Source organism: Parus major, chromosome 5 (genome assembly GCF_001522545.3).
Source record: "Parus major isolate Abel chromosome 5, Parus_major1.1, whole genome shotgun sequence".
Lineage (NCBI taxonomy): Eukaryota > Metazoa > Chordata > Aves > Passeriformes > Paridae > Parus > Parus major.
This window is the reverse complement of record NC_031774.1, coordinates 21,881,910-21,905,061: the sequence shown is the minus strand read 5'-3', so window position 1 is coordinate 21,905,061 and position 23,152 is coordinate 21,881,910. Positions and strand designations below refer to the sequence as shown.

General features: G+C 42.9%; 1 protein-coding gene across 6 annotated transcripts in view; it reads right to left on the bottom strand.

Moving 5' to 3' along the window:
* Positions 1-23,152, bottom strand: part of TSPAN18 (tetraspanin 18) — a 120,156-nt gene that overhangs the window by 26,864 nt on the left and 70,140 nt on the right. The window contains exon 3 of one of the 6 annotated variants that reach the window (XM_015631119.3): positions 20,657-20,872. The exons of the other annotated variants lie outside the window; for them this stretch is intronic. The gene's annotated coding sequence lies outside the window, so the exon portion shown is untranslated. The remainder of the gene's footprint in view (positions 1-20,656; positions 20,873-23,152) is intronic. 6 annotated transcript variants of the gene reach the window in all.

The window sequence follows — 23,152 nt, the reverse complement described above, 5'->3', positions numbered from 1 at the left end:
AGGAGGACTAGATTAATACCAGCTGCACCTTCAATATTTTATAGGAGGTTTAGACAAACTTTAATCTGCTGTGACTTTACAGCCCATTTACTGGGAAAATGGAAAAGGCAGGAAGGAAGATGGAATGCATCTTTGGGAAGCCCAGCCATTAGGAGCAGCAGCGTGAAATGTTGGGTGCTGTCCCTCGTTCTTCCAGCCAGCTGTCACACCAAGTTGAGCAAACTATTTCCTCTCCCTCTGCCTCACTGTTGCTGCCTGGGAAGCAACAACAGAGAAGGACAGCAAAGCCACAGCCCTGTCCACCCAAAAGCATGAGATATACGGGCGCAGGCAGAGGGATTCGGGAGCAGACTGCCCCTGTCCTCAAGGTAACAATCACAATTTTCTCAGTAAGTTTTAATTTCTGCCCACACAATGCTAATCACAGCCTTTGACTGGGCAAAGGGGAGGTGAGACTACAGACTAATGTGCAAAGCACGCATATTTGACTCTTGCTTTCTCAGGGCACCCAGTCCTAGGTTGCTTTTTCCACCTATCTGACACAGCCCCAACCCCATATTGCAGGGCCTGTGGGGAAGAAGCAGTCTTTAACCCTCCAAAGAGCACCCCATGCTCCATAAGAGTCCAATATCCACATAGGGCTCAGCACTGTAACTCACTCACTCACCCTTCAAAAATGGTTTTGGCACACTCACAGCTTTGATGGAGCTGCTGCTTCCCTGTGAGGCACCAGATAAGTCACCTGGGTCTCTCCCTGCTTTCTCACTGCCAGCATTTCATCATGATTTCTGGGGTGGGTACATTTAACATGTTTCCCACAAACATTTGTTAATGTACCTTTGAAAATTGCCTACCATTAGGACTTATGTGAATAAAAGACTATCGGTTGTTGTTGGCAGGCAGCAAAGAAGGAGTTTCAAGGTGGCTGAAACTGTTACAATATAAAACATACAATGAATATTCATAGACCTTTTGTTTTGCATTAATCCCTCACATTTAATGTCCTTCCTCTGCCACTGTAAACCCACACCTCTAGATGGAGAACAGAGGTGAGTTCCCCTTTGCAATCTGGAGGGTACAAAATCTCTTGCCAATCCATGTCTCTGCTGTGAAGTGCTGAAGGCATGAGCCGAGCAGTGGCTGAGCTGCCCTGCTTTACAGCGCTGGGTACAAGGGCTGCTCCGGGTCAGCACAGCTTTTCCACCAGTGCCAAAGTTCAGAGGTGCTGTGTGACTGCCTGGGAGATGGATACAGCGGGTTCAGCAGGACTGAAGACACCTAGGACGTGGGACAGTGCCTGACAGCAGAGAGCCCCTGTCTGGCAGTCAGAGCACAGTGCTCTGGCTTCACATGCTTCGTCCTGTGTTTTGCAAGTGTGATTGAGACAATTTCTCTGGTTGTCCTGCCCTGTGATGCCACTGTCTTGGGATAGATGCTGCCAAGAGAAGATGGTTCTAACTTTTAAGCAGATATGACACTGTGCTGTATAAACCTATCATTAAGAAAATAACCAGAATGATAGGATTCCTGCTCCTACTGTGTGTGCATATAATTACATTCCTACAAGCCCTCAGAGGTCTGTGTGGGAGAGGAATTTTATTTTTTTTATCCATCAAAAGTCACAATATTTTAAAGAAATTACAGCACCCAGAGAAGAAAAGTTTAAATGCTTCAGTAGATACCAGCAGGTACTGTGTCAAAAGGGATGAAAGGCTGCATTTAGTGCCCAACAGCAGCAATGTTCCACCTGGCTGTTGCCTTAAAGGGGAGGAAGTCCCTGCCAAACAGATTCTCTTTGGTTAATAGCTACGATTTTGTCATTAGTGCGAACTGCACAAAGTGCAAACCCACCATGCCCAATTGTGACTCCAGCAAGCTGATGCCTTTAATTACAGTCTCTGGGGAAACACAGTGGGAGCTGGAGCAGCAGCTGAGGCTAAGCCTCATCCTTGGGCTGGCCAGCTGTGGCTGGCACATCATCCACAGCCACTACATCAACTCTGCTCGCTGGGCATTGACTTCTCTTCACACTGACATTGCTGCCCGTTGAGGAGCCGGATTTGATGGAGGAGAAGCAGCTAAACATGTGTCTCCTGCTGGTATCATTCTGCAAGAAAGGCAGCTGGAGCTCCAGAGCAAAGAGGGATGGGACAGAGAGGGGTTGAAGCAGACAACAGGCAGCAAGGGAAACAAGAATTTAATGGAGTGTTCAGGATGGAGAAGCAAGGCCTGTCTTTGTGAGAAATCCAGCCTGTTGAATGGAACAGGAAGGGCCACCAGATGAACCCCTTAAAACTGCCATGTTTCACAAGGGTTTCTAGCTACTGCCAGTCCCCTGTGCTCACCACATTTGCAGGGTGGAGAGACACTTAAACACATGCCAGCCCATATGTTCAAACAAAGGAGCAGCTGAAGACGAGAGCCATGTCCTGCTGGATCTTATGCCAGGTCAGTGCTTTCACAGTGAAGGGTGAGGAGAAACATCTCTGTGGAAGCCGGATCAGAATAATTCCATCCCCTTGCAGTGGCTTCAGAAAAAAGGTGAAACACTTTTTGATTTAGAGCTGGACCTTGGCACAAGCTGTCAGCCCCGTGTGTTATCCTGTAACTATTGCTCCTACATAAATAACTAACTGTTCTGGAATTTCGTAGCACTTGTGCAGCAGAACCGCTGCGATGACACAACTACATTACTGCACATAAATCCAATTAGACCCCAAAGTGCACTGGGTAACTGTAATCGGCCCCTGTGGAGCAGCCAGGAGGGGACCTGCACAAGGCCATGCAACTGGATACTAAATTACAGTCAATCTACCTCCTCTTTAGTTGCATTAAAATGCTAATGTCACTGTAACACGGGCCCATTTACCAGCGATGACTGCCTGGCCTTGCATGAGGCTGTTGCACTGCCTCTGAGCATTTAATTCCTCAGTACAGTTGAGTGAGCAAAGCCCTTAGGGGCATCTTATACCTTCAAACAGTAACCTGATTGGCTTTTGTAACACTAAAAGCATATGAGGCTTGTGATAGTGTTTAAATGCCTCCAAAACTACTAAGTTTCCAACACAAGCAGAGCAACTGGGTCCCATCTCATCCTGATTGCTTTTAGGAACACATTTCTGCCACCAAAAGTCCGTGTGTGTTAGAGCACATCAGTCTGACACAGGAGGAAAAAGAGGGCTGGACTGAACCCCCTAAATTTTCATATCAATACTCTTACCCTCTGTTTTATATTTGCAACTTTGCACAATGTGTGCATAGAATACATGAGATCATATGGAGGTAAAATCTCCCACACGTGCACAGACATTCAGAATGGAAATTCAGAAGTCCCAGAGCAGAACCAATTCTACATGCTGTAACGTTTTGAAAAGTGCTAGATTATGTGTTTGAAGTGCCAGCATGGCTTCAGGCCACGGAGCACTCCGTTTCAGCTGGTGCAAATGTGCACACTGCACTGCTGGAAACATGAACTGCTTGCTCACTTTGGCCCCTTCCCAAGGAAAGTTCCATAGGTAATCACATCTGGCTCTTTCGTACAGCTTCTCACACACAGGCACAAGCTGTCTGTCTCAGAAAAGATCCTGCTTACAGAACCAGAACATCTGATAGCCTGCAATTCTTTTAAGTTCTGGGTTGTTTTTTTAAAGAAAGCCCTCAGATAGCTCACAGGTGTATTTTCCCATGTGTTAACTGCAGTACAACGGAGCCATATGGTACTGATTGTCTGCCATTCTAAACAGATGACCCAGAGATTATGTGCACTGATAATATAACAACATTAATTTTGTCTATTAGATGAGTAAACCAGGGCTAAAAGGGGAATGGATGTGCTAAACCTCCTAACCCCCAGTATAGCTCTCTGCTCACCAGTCCGTACTGAGACCAGTCCCAAACCCATGAAAGAGCTGATCACTTCTGGCTGACGAGTTGCAGTCTTTGCCAGGCACCTTCCGTCCCAGAAAGCTGAATTTAGCAAACCCAAAGGGAGGCAGCTAACTTCGGCCTCCCGTTTCTGACAGTATTTCCCTTCCGGATGGAATAAATGCCACCCTCCTGAGTGGATGGTGGAGTTGCAGCACAAGCCAAGTGACATTATCCAGTGTCATGTCAGACACCGTCACGTGTTGAAACACTCCATACGCTCGCACGGCGTTCCAGACGCTGAGGGGATTTAACACGAAGGCTAAATGCCTGCCACTCTCTCCCTGAGCCTGACACATCTCACCTTTACCACAGCCTCCGTGCTCTTATCTCTGTTCTCTTTTCCTACGGCCCTGCTTTGCTTGCAGCAAGCGCCTCAGCAGTTTGTGGCATTCGTGATGGTTTTGAGAGATGCAGGAATGAATCTCAGGAACACTGGGCAGTTGCTGTGGCAACCTTGTCCTCCTCACACCACCATTTTCAATACTTTAAGAATTTTCCTGGTACTTTGTGGGCTTCAGGGAAACAAGGCAGAGGAGAAAAATTATTTAAAAATTATTTTTATATTATTTTAAAATTTATACTATTATTTTAAAATAAAAATTATTTTAAGGTGAGGATGTTACCAAAGGGGTTACTATAAGCCACAGGGCTTTGTCTTATCAAAAAGGTGATGATGTTGATGGCCTTGGCAAGGAAAAGAAGCCATGACTGCCTGAGCAGAGGCAGAGGCAAGGGGCCATGGGCAAGGAAATTTGAAATCTCTGCTTGTGCCATCTGTTCCAATGCAGAATGTTGCTGCAGATCGATAGGTTAACTTCTTTTTATTGTGTTTATTCTCAGTGTTTTCTCATAAGGCAGAGGTGTGGAAAAACTAACCCACTATTTAGGATCATTTAATTGGGGGACTAATAACTAGAATTCCTTTTTAAAAAGAAATCCCAAACAGAACTTTGAATGCATTGACTATTGTACCAAAAAAAAAAAAAAAAAAGAAAAAAAAAGCAAATAACAACAAAAAGACACAAACTCCCCCACCAAACCAAAACCAGACAGAACCCCTCCAAAACCCCAGAAAACTATCAAATTCTCTGTTCAAGGTAACAGCCTACACAGATATAAACACAAGTTTAGTCAGGTTTAGTCAGTCTAGAAAAGCAAAGGTTAGGAAAAAGAGCCTGTAAGAAAAGCAGATCTTAAATGAGGGATCTCAGTAATACTAAATAACCCAGAAAATAATATTGCTGGAAATCTGAGAAGTGACATTATTTATCTGTTTCTGGTTCTGTGTTAAATGTTTTTAAGAGAAGAATAACAATGTGTCCCAAAGCATTAGGGATTCAAAACACAATAGGATATGATAGGAAATACACACATTTCACAAGCTATAGGTGTGATATGTGCAGGAAAGCTTGAATGCAGCAAAAGGTGTGACAAATGGCCTAGGGAAGAGAGGCAGACCATCTCTTCTAAGTTACCCTGCTTATAGTCAAACTGATGCACATCTCATAAATATTTCATGTGCAAATCTAAACTGAGTTTCACTGTAATCAGCACCTTTAACTTACTCTAACACATAAAATTGCAGCTAATGTGGTTTGAAAGGTAAATGTGACTGATCTAAACCACACCTGTCCCAATTAAGGTATGAACACGCAACCATTCAACATCTTTTGCTACATGTATTTTTGATTTCAGATCAAGAGAGAGATCCATGGCCACAGCGCACAAGAGGGCTTCAGATGTTCTGCAGGAAAATAAATGAAAGTTAATGACTTCCCATAATCTTGGCATACGTGTTTCTAAATGTTCTCTCTTCCTCTGTAAGACATTTAATCTAAGTGCTCCAGCGACCATCGGGTTCCAGGCAGACAAAAGACCCCAAGCACAATTCATACACAGATGACAGGACTAGAGGGACTAAGTGAGATATGAGCCAAGACTCCAAGGCTGGCTCCCAGCTGCTTTTGCTTTCCCAGTGGATAACAGCTACTGCATCAATACACACAATGTCATGCTAGTGAATTTGCTGCTCTCTTAACACCTCATTTTTCTCTCCATCTGAACTTGTTTTGAAAGCATGCAGTTCACTGTCCCCTTCTCCTTTCTCTTTTGTCCTTACTCATGGCATGGGAAACATGAAAGACAGCGTGGCTGGTTATTGTTAATGCATTTGAAAGTGCAGACCTTTAAAAAGGGGTTCTTCTGGAACATGCCACGGTTTCCCTTGTTATTTGCACAGGCAGCTAATGATCATCCTAATAGCTTCTCTCTCTGAAGTCGTAATAAGCTTACAAATGAACCCATTCAGCACATATTAAAAAGCAAGGGATGCTCCTTTGATTACAGCCTTTATGGAAATCTCGGAATATTTGTTTTGTTGCTGCACAGCCGCAATTAGGACATGCTGCTGGGAGCCGGCTCAGCTGACAGAGCAGCGGGGTTTGGAGACACCTCCAGTGCCATAGCAACACAGCCACCTCTCCCAGCATCACACACAGGGAGCCTGGCAGCCCTTCAGCCCAGGCAAGCAGCTTCAGCTCTTGCAGAAATTAAGAAATAAAAGGTGCCTGATTAAATTTCCTCCGCCGAGGCCCCAGCTGCGTTCCCGCAGCAGCACGGCCAGCCCTGTGTGGGCCCTCACGGAGGAGCCGTCCTTGCTGCACCCACCAGGGCCCTGCCACCAGCACGGCGTGGCTCACACAGCTCCCGACACACGGCTGCACACCCCGCCCTGGGCTCTGGGGGCTTCACACGCCACGGAAACTGGGAAACAAGGGGACCCAAGGCCGGGGAGACCTGAGGAGACAGGAGCTTTACATCGCTGAGGTGACACTGGGGGAGAACTCGCTTCCACACCACCTATAGCGCTCCCCCCTGCACAACCTCAGCCTTCCACATGTAGGAGGGGAACCAAAAAACCTTATGGAAATCTCCTTAGCACTTCACTGCTCAGGGCTTGATCTAAATCCCACTTATATTGCTGACAGACAAACTTCTCCAAGGGACGGGGAACCAAAGGATGTGAAAACCTGCAAAACTGGGGTTCTAGTTTTCATTAAGGTTTGACCAAGCATTCCACAACAGCTAAAAGTTAAAAGACCGTACCTTTTTTCCCCTAAAGGAAACACTACGAACAACATACCCTCTTTCCCAAAATATCCCTATTCCCTGAGCACAGTGCAGAAGTAGAAGTCTTAAGTGGAGAGACTTGGGGAGTAATTTATTTTTGCAAACAAAATCAGCAGCTTGCGTGCTGATGACATGGATCCAGAGGCTTTCAGACAGCCTCAGTGGGGTGACTTTCACCCACAAGAAGTATAACATCTCCTCTCACAAAGCTGGGACTCTAAACAAACCGCTTCTACTTTGCCTGAAAGCCAAGACCTTTGTATGGAACAGATATTTTCTAAATCTCCAGGAGACTGGCTGAGGTTAAAGCAGGTCAAACCATGTAATACAGATATCTTTGTGTTGATACTACCCACGGTGCCTATTAGGAAGGCCACAATGTAAGAAACCTTTTCTCGTCAAGGATATTTAATACAGTGCCAGAGAGTCTCCCCAGGCAGTCTTTGTTTTAAGGTTTGTGAGCTTTTGGGGGGGAAAGGATTGTGTCTCTGATTGTGAAGCAGGTTTTCAGCTCTATTGTAATCTAAATAACACATTAGAGCAGCACTGGAAACTTCACTGCCAGCATAGCTTGCAAGAGGCCTGGGTATAGCCTGGGGCAAAACCTGGAGCACCATCAATCATACATGCACATAAAAACTGGCATGCACTCACAGGGCATCCTAAGGGCTCTCTCAAAACTAAAGCAGCAAATTTAACTATGGGAATACTCTGGTCGCTTTACTCAGCCTTCACTTCTATTTTACTCACTGGAAGTCAGGACTTACAAACTGAAGACATGAAACCTTTTCTAATTCAGATCAGGAGGGCTGGAATAATTACGAATGCATCAGCAAGTGATGAAGGCACAAGCTGATGCCATGGCCTTAAATCAGTACAGAAACCAATTTGTAGATGGACTGATGATCACTTTCCTCTTCCCACCCAAAAGAAGCACAAACACAGTCTGACCCAACCTGGCAATTCTGATTTTGAAAGTCTAGGCAACCTTCTTAGGGAGGACAACAAAACCAGACCCCTTATGAGGAACAGACCTGTGCAGGCTCACAGTCCTGACGGGGCTGAATTCTGAACGTAAAATCACACCAGTTTTCAGTGGTTGGAGCTCATTATATCCACATGCTATGTCTCTTTTCTATGTCTCTTTTCTTGGTCAGCATGCAATTTGAAAGAAATTGCATTTCAGCTAAAACCCCCATATTTTAAAGTACTGAAATTAGGTTTGCAGATCAAAGAGCCAAGGCAGTCCAGATTAAGGCTAAGAAAATATAGGAAACAACAGGATGTTCAAGCTGTCCTGAGCATGGAGGAGCAACACTTTGGGGACAATCTCCCAGTTAGGCTGCAGAGCTGCTCTGCATAAAGGACAAGAAAAGCTGTCTCAAGGAACACAACATTTAACAGCTTCTTCTCCCATCCCTGCTGTCAGCACGGGGAGAATAATCTTTCTGAAAACACTGTGGAGTCTTGCCATGAAAATACATTTGACAATAAATTTTATGACAAATTTCATTACAAGATTTGTGGTTACCATTCCTTATGTCTGATGCACAAACCACCTTGCATCAGAACATTAATACCATTTGAGCCTTAGATTGCTTTCCACATTAGTCTGAAAGCCCTTTATGAAGCTGTGTCCTTTATAAAGCTGATGTGGCTTTGCTCCAGGATACCCAGGAAGTGTCCTGGGCAGTTTTGTGGTCTCCTGCCTAGTGCTCAAACCACTTTTATAGTTCCAGTTCTACTAATATCTCTCACAGAAACTCACAGACATTAGCAAGTCATTTCAAGCTGGTGTTCATCATCCTCCCCCACCCTCTGTATTTAATATAATTAACAGCAACACTTATGTGCCACCCATGGAGTTCCAGAGATTTCGTTTGGTATCCTATGAGTGCCAGGCTGCTTGTGCTGAAAACAGGGAAAAACTTACCCAGAAGACAGTATTCAAAATATTGTCATTTTTAGATGAAAACAAGTATTTTGAGTGACTGACAGTATTTTTTAAAACTGTTCAAGTACAAAAACCCCAGGTGGGGTCCTTCATATGGGCCAAAAAATGTCAGATGGTTTGTACTCCACATTCCTCTCAACAATGTGCTCAAAACCATAGAAATATCCATGTAGAGATGATGTCTCCAAAAACGCACTCCTGCAGTCCTCAAACAAACAGTCCCTTTAAGTTTCCTCTACAGGTTCACACCAGGAAATTTCTCACTAGGAGAATCCCAAGTCAGTGATCTTCTGATGAAGACACAGCAAGCTTTGTAATCTTAAAAGTGGGCACTGTCCACAGCACAGCTGAGGTCCCACACCAAGCAGGGCCCCAGACAGGGAGAGGCTGCATCACAGGGGCTGTGCTTGGGAGGGGAAGAGCATCCTGGTTGCAAAAGGGCCACTGCCAACTCAGTGCACTTTGAAACTCCACATTCAGCACCACAGCCCACACACCACCCTCCCTGCTGTTCCCCACTGACAAAGGTGTGAACCAGCTCTTGCAGGGGGCCAGCAGAGACATGAGAGTCTTCAGGGCATTTGGGATCATGGATCAGCATCATGGAGGCCCCAGCTGCTAATAAGGCAAGGGACTGGATGTAGAGATATTTTTGGAAAATGTAGTTCCTTCAGAAGCACCTCAGGAACTAAAGCTTTCCAGTCAGCACAGTGTCAATCAGGACTTTGAAGCAGGCACTTCCAATAATCTCATACTCATAGCAGAAAAGCAAAACTTTCCCCAGTAAAGGATCACCAACGTGCATGGCTTGGAAAAACAGGTTTGTTCTTATATCTTTTGGATGAAGCACATTAATCTGGACACAGGATGCATTCATGTAAATTTTCCTCCCAGTATTTCTGTTGCTGTTTATTTGCACCAGCCTGCTCCAGCTCAGAGCCCATCCTTAATCTCCATCCTTTCATGCTGTGCACCCAGGTGCTCTGGAGGTGAGTGCAGCATGGCTCTGATGAGATGGAAGATGAAGTACCAGAGATGCACGGAGAAATATGAGGGGCAGGAGATGTGCTTGGGGATCTATCATTTCGATAGGCTGCGCTCCCTCTCTGAGCCTGCACACTCCCCATGGGCGAGGGGAGAGCAGGTGATGATGCTGGCCCACTGTGGAAAACCCTGCAGAATAGCTTTGACTTGGCTTGTCCTTCACCAGTTTTGCTGTTTCAATGCTGCTGTTCACTGGAGCTGGGCACACCTCATCAGCAGAGCCAAGTTCTCCCCTTTCAGCCCCTTGACTGCCAGAAGACTGAGCACACAGAGATGTGCACCCTCTCCCCAAAGTTTTGCAGCTGCTGAAACAAACATGGGCTCACCTTGCCCTGACTGAACCTCCTCTGCCCCCTCCTCTCTTCCAAGTAGGGGCTTGTCTGTATTTCTCTTCATCATCCTGCTTCAAATTTTGAGAGGCTCTATTTTACCTTTTATTTCCTAAGTTTCCCTCTTGTCTGCAATGCACAGTGTTGACATTGTTAGCTCGCCATATATTTCATACCATATTAATCTTTTTTGTCATCTGATTTTTGCATAGGAGCTGTCATTTAGAAAATCTGATTTTGCTCAGAAGCATCCAAACAAATCTGTGAGTCAAAAAGAAGGAGAGAACAAAAGCGAGTGCCAAGTAAGCTCGCATTTAAGCACTTTACATACCCTGTATGAAATACAAGCTCCTAAAATTCATTTTTTGGTGACATGACATCCCATATAATATGCTATCTTTCCATTATCCCAGGGTCACACTGCTCAGGTATCTCAGCTAATACTTATCTGCTGCTTTCCCTGCTATCCTGGGAAGATTATAAATGAATTAGGTGACTCCAAAGCATTTTGGAGTGAAAGCCAGGATATCCTTCCGATAAAAAATTGTAGTCAGAGGTGACCAGATAACTACAGCCTATCAGTACCAGTCCAGGGAATTCATTTCTGTAAATCAATGAAATACTGCTAAATCTATACCAAACATCCAGAATAATAATTTTCTCACTACTTAAACTTTGCTATTGGTTCAGTGAATCTGAAATTAGTCCTTTCAACTGGACCATTATTTGGTCCAGAGATTTAAAAAAAAAAAAAATCACTCTAGGATGGGATATTCCTGTAATGTCAGATCTCATCCAGATATTTAATTAAAAAAAAAATTATTACACTAGTGGGTATGGTATAAGTTATTAACCTACAAAATAAACTGATTTTAATTAAGGCACAGATGTGCAAGGTTTTGGCTGAAGACTTTCAATATCTGCTTCAAGAAGTATGATACATTTATATGAGTCACAGGCAAGATAGGGAGGAATGTACTTTACACATTCATTTCTTAAGGACTGAAAATGCAGGATTTAGTTCATGAAGGCAGCTTTAAGTTACCACCTGTGGTTATTACCCCAGCTTTGCTTGGAGACCTGCATTTTACAGCCTAGCTGCAGTGACTCATATAAACCAGGGAATTTGCCTGGGGCAAAGGGTGCTTAACATCGATGGGTTTGACAATATCTCCAGACAGACTGTGTTTCATTTTCCCAACCACACAAGCAGACCATGGCCTCATCAGGGAAGCAGCTTCTGCTCCAAGCAAGGACACATTTTTCTAGCTGAAATAAAATGATTTGTCATGACTCTGTTTCCTTTACAGCATCAGTGTCTTTCCTGCTGTACCTGAAGGCTTAGTGAGCAATTTAATAGAAACTTGATAATGTGGGTGCTTTTCTCCTTTTTAAAGATGATGTATCTATCCTTTTTGTTAAAAGATATAAATGGAGAGACACCAGAAAAAAAATTTCTTCTTTCCCAAAAACTGGAGTAAGCCATATTGCAGTAGGGGATATTGATACTTTAACTGTGCAGCTAAAAGTTCAATTAGCAGCCCTGCATAACAAAGGACAAGGTTTTTTAGCATCTGTCCACTTCATACTATGTACAAGAGCTCCTAAATCAATAAGCATACTCCAAACTCTGAAGAAAAATACCATCAGCCTTTTACCAAAGCCTTTTTGCTCCACTGTTTTAAATACAGGCATTTTAGGCTTTACATGGCTGCTATAAAAAGGTCCACATAGGTCTGATCTGTGAATGCATTACTTTACATATTAAAGAAAGAAAGTAGTATTCATTACAAAGCTGAGCGGATTCTGTGACCACCACAAAATGAAAAAGGCTCTTGTAATAAGACAATCGGAAAAATAGATAGAAATACTAAGAAAATACCCCAAACAGCCTAAAATCAAAGTCTACTAACCTTTCCCCACCTCACCCTCCAGGTAAAGATGAGTGGAGACTGACTTCCCAGTCAGCCCCAGTGCCAAGTGCCTTGTGCCACCCCCAGATGAGCCCCAGGTGAGAGTGTAGGATCCTGGGCAGGCACCCACAGTGGGCACTTTCTGCAAAAGGGCAAATGTGACACCTGGGACAAACACAGATGTGCTCATGCTTGGAACTGCTTCAGGAAAAATGAGAAAGCCACCAAGCTGGAAAGCTGGGGTAACTCTTTTATGGCTTTTCTCTTAAGAACACACTGCACCCATTAACACCTGTGACATGTTTCCTTAGAACATGAAGCTCTACTGAAACACAAGTGGCGTTGTAGAGAGTGAGCAAAGAAACTCCCAAAGCATGTGCAGGATGCCTTATACTGGCATCTATCCAATTTTACAGGGCACCATCCTGCAGGAAGGCAGCCACAGGCATTTTTACTGGTTAACAGAGAAATGTTAACTCTAGTTCAGAAGGAGAGAGATATGTACATACTTTCGTGTTTATTTTTAGTATTATGCAATACGCCAGGGAAGGATGGGATTTTTTCTGTCAAGGACACACCACGACTTATCCTTTCTCTTCTCAAAGCTCTAATGTTATTTTCCAAATCTGTTGATAGCACATTCAGTCAATCTAGTGATAGAACTTCTTCCTAGATGGCTCCAGCCAACAAGCACCAGGGAGCTACAGGTTGTAGGTACTAAGATTGCAACTATGCAGTATTCAAAAGGGCACTGCACTGGCAGCCCCAAACTATGTAATAGATTGCCTGGGGGAAAGAAAAGTCCATTTTCCCTGTACACTACCTGAGACCTCCACATTTGTCCATGGCAAAGCAAATGGACCATAGAGGAGCACAAGCTACCCTAGTGAGTGTGACACCACCCAAGGCAGGCTCAGGGCTCTTAGGGAGGGTTACAGGTCTCTGAGTCAGTCCTGAAGAGACAGTTTCCATGAGGACACTGACCTGCTGGGCAGGGGTTAGCGGCAGGGAAGTGACATCATTCACAACAGCAGGTTAATAAGACAACCTCTACATTTTGCAGCCTCAATTCTTCAGCAACACTGGTTTTCAAAGTAGCAAAGGTACCAGGTGCAAGGGAAAGGTATTTATTTTGTGTTTACAGCTCCAAACAGCACAGTGATAGGAGCTTTACAGACCTTGGATATTACACGACCTACTCAAGCACTCAGGCCCTGAGCTCTTTGTCACAAGGTCTCTGCTCAGAACAAAGCCAAGTCCTTTCAGCTCCACTTAAGTGACTCTACTAGTGTTCATTAAAAGGACAGTAAAAGGGACAGCAAACAGTTTGCTAATAAAGACTGATTCTGAAGTGCACTATGAATAAAGGAGAGGTAGCATAATTACATTAGTAAAGGTAACTGAGGTCACTGCCACATTGTTGCTCACTCTTTAATTTAAGCAAAAATAGTGTAAGGTGGCTATAATTGGAGAGAGGGGAAAAAAAAGACAGGAGAAACTGTTCTGCTTTAGGATCAATCTGACTGCATGATTATAGGATGTTGGTTATGTCTAAGAGGGAACTACTGAATATTTAACCTTAGAAATGGAAGCTTGGTTGTCTCTTGTCCTGTTAACATCCACACATATCTTCCATTAGCTCTAATTAGGGCTAACAGGGTGTTCAGTAAGTATCTCAATAATTAATGTTAATAGTTGTTGCAGACAAATGTTGATAGAAGATGAAATGCCAAGGTTCTTCTCCAGGGTTAAATACTCAGCAGCCTGTCTCTCATTTCCATTTCCTCCTGTAGCAGCTCTTTAATCAATTGCTCGGAGCCCAGACAGCCTTACACACCCAGTCTTGCAACAGGAGACACGTGCAGACATAAGTAACAGCACATGCTTTATTTATACAAAATATAAACACAGACACACAATACCTGACACCTATTAGGCTGGTCCATGTCCATATGCTCACTGCTGTACAGGTATTCTACAGATTGACACATCCCTTCTTCCTTCAAGACACCCGGGCTTCACAGGGAAGCAATATTATTTCTATCATATATTAAGATAAGTAATTTTTAATTGTCAAACCAAAGAGCAAACAGATTATAGAAGCACCTCAATTACCCTTATTAATGCCATTATGCCACCTTTAGTTGATAGACTATACTACACTCCCAAATCAGATGTTATTAACAAACCATTAGGTTTGTGAATGAGAACAGAACAATTATCAGCTATAATCAGAACAGCTATAATAACTCACCTGCTATTGTGCTTTTGAGTCAAGCCCTGAGCAGTAGTTCATGGAAAAAGTGTTAGACTGTCTCCAGCCAGGGGTCATTTGCTAGCACAAGGTCTCACTCTCTGCTCTCCTATCCCATCATAAGAGGAGAATATTCATCAAACACGTGCAATTCTGTGGCTGAGTAGATTTATAAACTGCCTTTAGATGGGAATGTTTTTATAAAGCCTCAGGGAACCAGAGGAACACTCTGCTGTTTCCCTCAGGAGCTGCAGATACTATTTGTAGAAACCTTAGGACATTGAAGCCTTTGCCAGGGATGTTTCAAAGCAGCAAAAAGCATCAGAAGAGGAGTGATGGGACAGCCTGTGCAGGCAGCCAGGAAGGGAGGAAGGAGCAGGACAATGTCCCACTGGAGCTGGCTGTTGGAGCTAGACAAGGAGCTGTGCTTGTGGAAAATGTGACTCAGGCATCTGAGCCCTCCCTGCACCCAGTGCTGGCAGTCACTGGTCCTCGTGAGCTCCAGGAACAAAACACGTGCAGACACGAGTCCCACAGAAAGAAATAGGTGCTCTCTGTAGGGTGAGGGAAAAAAATCAATTTGTATATTTATCAGCTCACCTACACTGGCCCCATGTTACATTAAAGAGGAGACAGCTCCCACGACTCGTCTTAAATCAGAACTGGAGATGTTTTGGCTTTGCTGTGTGAAAACAAACTTTTTTTGCCTGCTTTGTTTTCTGCCCTAGGGAATTAGTGACTCAAGCAGGATGCTGAGGACTCAGGGGGATTTATTTTTCATCATGTTTAAGGAAGGTTTTCTTCTACTAGGCATGCAGGCTGATTAATGCAGCTCCACTCAGTACTAGACTTTAAATAAACAATTTTCCCCCTCTATTTTTCTTCATAAGTTTGTGGAGGGAGCATGGGGAAGTTACTGTTCAGGAAAGCAAGGGATATGAAGCACAGAAGGCACTATCTGAGGCATGCTGGCTCTCTGCAACGGGGTCAGAGCCAGCTTCCCTTCTGATGCACCCCCCCTTTGCCATTCCTTTCTCAGCCCTTCTAACAAGGGGGAGGATTTTACACAGGGCAGGTCCCACTCTGGGCACCCTCACATTGCTCTTTTTGTGTCCCTCAGCCCCTGTACCATGTCCCTCCGCTTCTGGTTCCACATTTCACCCAGTCTCCTCTGACAATACATCCATGACTTGCATTGGAGCACCCATTTCACTGCTTGATCCTCAGACTAAGAGACTATGTGAAAAAGGAAAGTTTCTGTAGGGTAAAAACCTTCCCATTTTCTTGGCCAAGTCTGATTTATCAGAGGTACATTGCTGTATCCACACAACTTTTCTCAGAAAAGGAACATAGAATATTCTCTTTCAGAGCTATAGGACCAGCAAATATTTTAGCTATAGACAATCTGACCAAACACAGAATATCTCTTCCCAAATAATGAGTTGCTTTCAATATATTTTGAATATTCATGATATGCTCTTTCTCATAATCAACCAAAACAGAAGAAATATATTTAACAGTAGCTGAACCAGGAATGGCCAGAGCTCTGTATTACCTGTTACAAGACTGGTCCCTTTTCCAGCCTGCTCACACTCTTGGCATGTAGAAATGCACAGTGAAAAAGAAAATGTAGTCAGTAAAAGTAACACTTGTAAAATTGTATTTTAAAATCAGGGCGTTGTAAAGCAGCAGCTACAAAATGAGCTGAAATCCTAAGCAATCACTTGTCTAGACACTTTTATAAGAGTTGCAATGAATGTTGAGTAAGTGTTCAAGGAAATCTGAGTTGATTGAAATATCTGAATACTCTGTATATTTAACTGGATGGTTGGTGCTGCTTCAGCATCTTGCCAGCAGGATGAGAAGGATATTAAACTCAGGAGCAGGAGGGGATCAGCCAAGAACAGTGATAGGATAGTTCATCTCCTCTTCATTATTACTTAACTTAGTGAGAATATTCTCTGATTGTGTTGGCATCCAGTTAATTTTATCCAGGTCTCCACAAAGCACAAACCCATGTTGGCAATACAGGTAGCACAAAGAGATCAATCATGTCTGAAGGAATTTGCTCTCACTGGATTTTTTCCTTTTTTCTCAGCATAAACAGAAACAATGGGAAAAGGTTTGAACTGAATATTTTCTGTAAGGCAGCTTAGCCAGAAGCTGAAAACATGAGCTCTGAGATATATTTTCTAACTTGAATTTTTTCTCTTTTTGCATTCTGATGCCAACTCACTTTCATCTATCGTTCTGCATGATGGAATATCATGGACTTCCTCAGAGCGTGTTGCATCTTCCAGATGAAGCCTGAGCTGAGAATTTCTTTCAGTTTGGGAAGAGACATTACTGCTTGAATTTGTTTTAAAAGTGAAACCCAGGATATTTTGTGATATTTTTGTGAGTCTAGGATGGAACTTTTAATCTAAACAAGATAGACTGTTTGAACTAGCCAGAGGTGTGTTCAGTGTGTCATTAATGTGGGACACAGAAGATTCAGGGTGACATTCCTGGTCTTCCCAGTTCTCACCAAGGAACACAGGCAACCTACTAGCCAGACTATTGACCTAAAATTAGATGAAACAGAACACACCTTTTCTGCACAACCCTAACTTAAAGATGTTGCAGTGTACTACACAGATTAAAGTGCCTTGTCTTTCGAGTCTGGCATTGTCCTTGCTCTGAAGGCCACTTGGAATTCCACGGTGTATGAGATAAGGAAGCACTTGGGGAATTTAGGATGAGCATTAGTAATACAGTGAATAGTATATAAAAGAACTAACTAGTTAGAAGTTAACATCTTCTCCAGACCAGTCTGAACAGACATTGAGAGTTATCCTCCTACTCCAATGCACTGACAAATCCATGCTATAAGAGTAAGAAACAAAACCAGAAAAAGTAGAAAATTCCTCCAGGGGTATGGAGCCCAACTATCCCCTCAGAACTTCACACCAGGGTGACAGTGTAATTTTTTTTTGCCCTACCAGATCTACCTATGTCTGGCAAAGCCCCGTGGCTGTCCCAGTGCAATGGGCTGAGTGCTGGGGCTCTCCTCCCACTGCCCAGCCTCAGCTCCTTTGGCAGGGAAAGGGCACGTGGCAGCCAGCAGCCCAGGCTGGCTTCAGAACCAAAGCAACCACCAAAATCATCTACATCCAGCAGCCACAAAAATATATTTATTTTCTTCCTCTGTCTAAAATAAAATAAACCCCAATTACAATCATCCTAACCATAACACTTCAGTTTGCAAACACTCTCAAAGCTGCAGTGGGCAATAAATCAGACATGTCACTTCCAGAAATTAATCTCTGGAGTTGGTTGCTCCATGGCTGTAATATATAAAGAGGCTTTTTCCTGGTCATCCTCAGAGCCAAGATTCTTTTTGCTGGCTCTTCTTTAAACAAACACTCCTGTAAATTGCAGCTGAATCTAAATTTATCATTCAATCCTAATTATTTTCCTGCAATCAGTGGTTTGAGGGTGACTTTGTTTCTGATAAGCTGATACATTGTCATACTCATTAAAAAAAATTAATTCAGTTAAGCCAACTCCAAATGTATTCACATGATATCTCTGCTGCAAACTCATCACCATCACATAAATCATGATGAAGGCAAGCAAGACCTTTTGTTTTCAGGAAAATTGTCCCAAGAGAACAATAAAAATCAATAAGGGACAAAGGAAACTTCTGCAATGTCATGAAAGACCAGCAAAATGCACTGAGGCTCTGTAGAAACACAGATGTAACATCCCATCCCTTCCACATCACTCAGAAGGATACAAGAGAATTTTCAATAAAGCAACAGAACATGAAGATTTATGCATCTTTGATGTCCCACAGCTGGAGGGAAAGACAGCAGTTTACTAATCCTGTACCATTTCTCTTTCATTAGTTTAAGTTTCCAGTTTTGGATAGTACTAAATTTAGAAGGAAAGGTTAATTGTTTAACCTTAGAAAAATACTTACACTTCTTTTGGCGCTGCCTTAAAAATTTCATATTTTCACTTGCCCAAAGGATTTAAAGTTCAATGCAATGGTGAACTCTTTAGTGGAGACTATACCCGTGGATTCACTACACAAAAGTCTGAGACTAGACCAGGGTTTTATAGATTTTGGACCCACCTGCTTGTGCTGTGGCAAAAAAAACCTCCCAACATTTACTTAAAACAAAACTTGAAATCAGGTTTGGGTTTTTTTTATTTCTGTTTTGTTTTGTTTATTTTTAATCCAGTGTTTCAATACATGTTCAATTTAATTTCTATTCCAGCTGCTACCATCACTCGGCTGGAAGAAGAGGTGGTGTGGCATAGCTAAGTCTGATTTAGAACTTTCAAATAATTTTTCAATCAGAATTTTTTTGCAGTTCTGTAACTATTTGTCCTCCTATATTGTTGTGAGCTATGGGTATTTTAATCCCCAGTAGAGGCAGTTGAGAAGTGATAATTCCTTACACTCTCAACAAAACTGGTGTTCAGCCCAGCCTCATCATTCACACAGTTCTGTGTACAGAGGTAAGAATTTCAATCTCCATTCTGGTCACTGTCTTTTCAAGTTCATTGATACTAATATAATTCCCAAAAAAGTTACTCCACACTCCATTTCAGCTGGAATCATTCCTGCTGAACATTCACTCCTCCCATTTCAATTTTCCAGAAATTACACAGGCCTTTCACATATTTTCTTTTCTACTAAAAAAAGAAATCAGGGAAGAGAAAGAGGTGTGGTCTCCATTTTAAATACGAAAATTTATGTGGTGTAAAGTGCTTAATCCAACTTGTTCTTAGGATATTATTACTAAAACTTGATTAGAAGATGGAATTTTATTGATACCCCTAGTTAGCACATCTTTGGTTTCTCTAAGTAAATAGTCTGGTAAAACACCTAACAAATTTATTTATGAAAACAGGAAGAAGAGGGCAATAAATAAGTTATATGACAAAACCTCTGTACCAAAGTATAGCAATTTAATGTCTAACTTCACTTTCAGTAGAGAGAAAAGGGTTTCTCATTTCTACTTACAATAGATACTAGGCTTCTGTGAACAGTTATTTACTAACAATCAGTGGCTTTGTGTGCATATTTTCATACATATGTATATATATATATATATACTGATACACAAACACACACACAGAGCCAAGACAAAGCAGATTCACCTTCAGCCCAGCCTTTCAACAGTGGCTGTCTCAGGAGTCTCAGTGAGCTCCATCTCTCATCCTCTGACACTTTCCATACACGTGTAAATAGAAACACAAAGCGTGGACTGCAACATCAGAACAATAAGTTGTGTCATCAGTCATTTGCACTTGTTTTGCAGAGATGCAAATACCTTCATAAATAAGATTTTCTAAAGACCTAGGAAAAACTGCACTATATTTCCTGACCTTCTACTGTTTGTCCTGAAACCCCTCAGGTTTCCAGACTTCTAAGTTTTGTTTCTAATATTAGTTCAAAGATTGGTGCTGTCCTCCTTCAGCAATGAAGATGAGCCAATCTTCAATGTGACTTAGTTCAGGTGTTCATCTCCCTGCTCCACACACTTCATTATACTAATTTGTTTTCACATATTAAAGTTGAATGTACATATTCTTAGATCAGGTAGTATTTCTGTCATGAAAATTGACTGTGCTTTGAGCAGGAGGATCCTGATCCATTCTTTGAGATCTTTCATGCTCTCTCAGTCTAAAAGCTAATTACCACTACTGACACAGTTCCTAAGTGTTGTTTGAAATAGTACAATACTCTACAGATGTATACAGAAAAACCCATAGCATTTCAATATGAAATAGCCCAAATTTAAACTAGCTGAGCTTAAAAATTATCTTGACTACTTTCAGCAAGTGAAGCTTACAGACATTTACACGTGTGCAATACAACAGAGCATCCTCCTAACGATGAGCTTTCATGTGCTCAGCAAAGGAGAGAGGAGAAGGTTTTTGCCCTACAGTCAGCATAGTCCCCTCTGAACACAAGAATAATGCATGACTTGGCCAGTCACTGTCACCAAGCAGTGATGTGTATGAACTGCAAAGAGCATTTTCATGTTTAAGATGAAATAATTTATTTTTAAATATTCAGCAGTCAGTGCCTTCTTCATATTGTACTCACAAGGTCTCAAGTCACAGGCTGTGATTCCGTGTTGCCAGGAAGGCTACTTGTCAGCAGCTGTAGTGTGAGCAGCAGCAGGAGGCTCAGAAGAAGCATGTGAAATAAAGTGCATACGCCAGGGACAGCACAATGGTTGGTTTGCTAAGTGGCACGAAGAGCTTCACCCTGCAGGAGCCCTCAGATCTCTGCGCTGAGCAGCTGGGTTGCACTTTTCTCCTATCAATAATAATGATAAATAATAATAACAGTGGCAAAGTCAAAGGAGGCTCTGAGCTTACAGGCTGCATCAGGTGGACTTTGTGCTCCTGCTTCCAAGTGCACAGGGATTACTTCACCCACCTCCCCCCCCCAACCTCTGTTTTCTCAGGGCTGCCTGGGGGGCTGAGATGCAGGACTAGCCTGTATCCAGGCAACAGGCATCCCTGAGGCTCTGCAAACCTCTGCAATGCACAAGAGGAGAAGCTAGGACAGGTACCTCCCCAGACTTCTTGGAGTGTGGGATAGAAGGAGCTTTTCCAGTTGTAAAGAATAAAGGCAGAGAGTAAAACAAGCTGCCAAACTATTTCCTGTCAATGAAAGCATGTTCTGAGGTCTCCATGGGGCTGCCTGCTTTCCCAGCACTGCTCACTGGAAAGGTACAAAACTTACTGTGACCTTCCCTTTACTTTCTCAGTGCTCTGTATGTTCTCACCTAGTACACCTCTTCCTACTGCAGGGATTTTCCAGATTTACTAGCCACCTAGAAGCAGCAGTCTCAATTCCTGGAGCCATGTTTTGGCCAGGCAAAACTTATCAGTGTCATGATTAATGGACATGCACTCGCATCATCAGGCTTCAGAGATGGTTTGTGGGAGGAAAATATCAGTTGAGAACAGGCGAATCATCACTCCTTATATTCACAAGAAGTTCTTCATCGGTAAAGAGATAAACTCCTAGGGCCAGGGGATATGTGGGAGCATGAACACTGATTGAAGTGGCATTCAGATTTCATACACAGTGCCTTGGGCAGGTTTACTCATGATGCACTGTTCCACCCGGTTTCCAACTTCAGCTGATGTTGACAGAGACTGGGACTGTCTGATGGAGATTTCATATTTGAGGAAAGACCAAAGAACACCATGAGCTAGGAAAGCTATAGACACAAACCTGGTCCCCAAGCATCTTCAATTCTCAGATAATCTACAGGCCACTGATATTCAAAACATGAAGTGCAGAGGAAGAAGTTATTTGACAAAGAACTGGAAATATGCTCATAGATCTTCTGTAGTGTTCAGCTGCCTTCCAAACAATTCTTCAAGCTGCCATATGGACATTATGTAATTTCAAGATATACAGGGAAGAACGGGCATGAATAGAGAAAAAGTATGACAACTTGCTGCCTGAAAATGCTCTGATCCAAACCAGGCTTAATTCAAAGAAACTTTGTGTCTAGGCTGAAAAAGGGGTCACAATAGCCCTTTCTTACCTTACCTGATGCTGTGTCAGCATTTGAGGTTCTTAGCCATAAACATAATTTGTGACACAATAACACTCCACAGCAAACACAACAGGTAGCCTAATCTTCCTCATCATCACAGTACTAATACACCACCCAGTCAGGATTTTTACTTTCATTAAACAAACACTACCCCCAGAGCTGTGTGAAAAGATAAAATCAGGAGCACTCTTCAGAGCCTGAGAATTCTCACGATTCCTGCTGCAATCTCTGCTCCCTGCCCAAACCTTTCCTTCTCTTTTACCAACTTTTACAGCCTCGCTGTCTTGGCAAATAGCTTGTTCTTCTTCTAGCACTGACAGCTGTTATTGTAGGAGACAGCACAGTATAAAGTTACTCATTAAGGGATGTAAAGAACTATCTCCCTTCAACTCCAGTTGAACTCTGGGGAAAAATAAGTACAGTCCTTCTTTTCTCCTTTGTGAGCAATGACATGGAACATCAGAAAATACTGGCCTAAGTGCACATTGTACAGATGTCCTCAAGGAGATTAACCCAGGGCATGCAATTCCCATCCTTTGCAGTACAGGGTGTGTCTTCCCAGCCAGCTACACCAATTTTACAGCAATTTGCTTAAGTTGGAAGGGTGAGGTAGGACCTGTGTACCAGGTGTCCTGGATTTCAATCTGACCTTCCACTGACAGAGGAAGGGCAAAGCTTTCTATCTTTTAAATCAGACCAGCTTTCCCCCCCAAATTCTTATGCACATAAAGACTGTCTTGAATCGCGTAAATCCTTTTTACAGCTTTTCCCTTCCCAACATGTTCATTTTGCAGCACTTTTGCCTCAGCAAAGAATCTGTAGGTATGGTAAGTGGAAGGACAGAGGAAGGATAGATGAAGGGGCAGGACAGTGATATGGCACCACCGTAAAGCTGAAGCACAGGGGTCCTGTCTGAGATAAGGTGTGCTCCAGATTAGAGGTGACAGCAAAGATCCAAGGGGACAACTTAATTTTGCATTAGGAAACCACTGAGATCTTCAAAGCATGCTTCAGCAAAG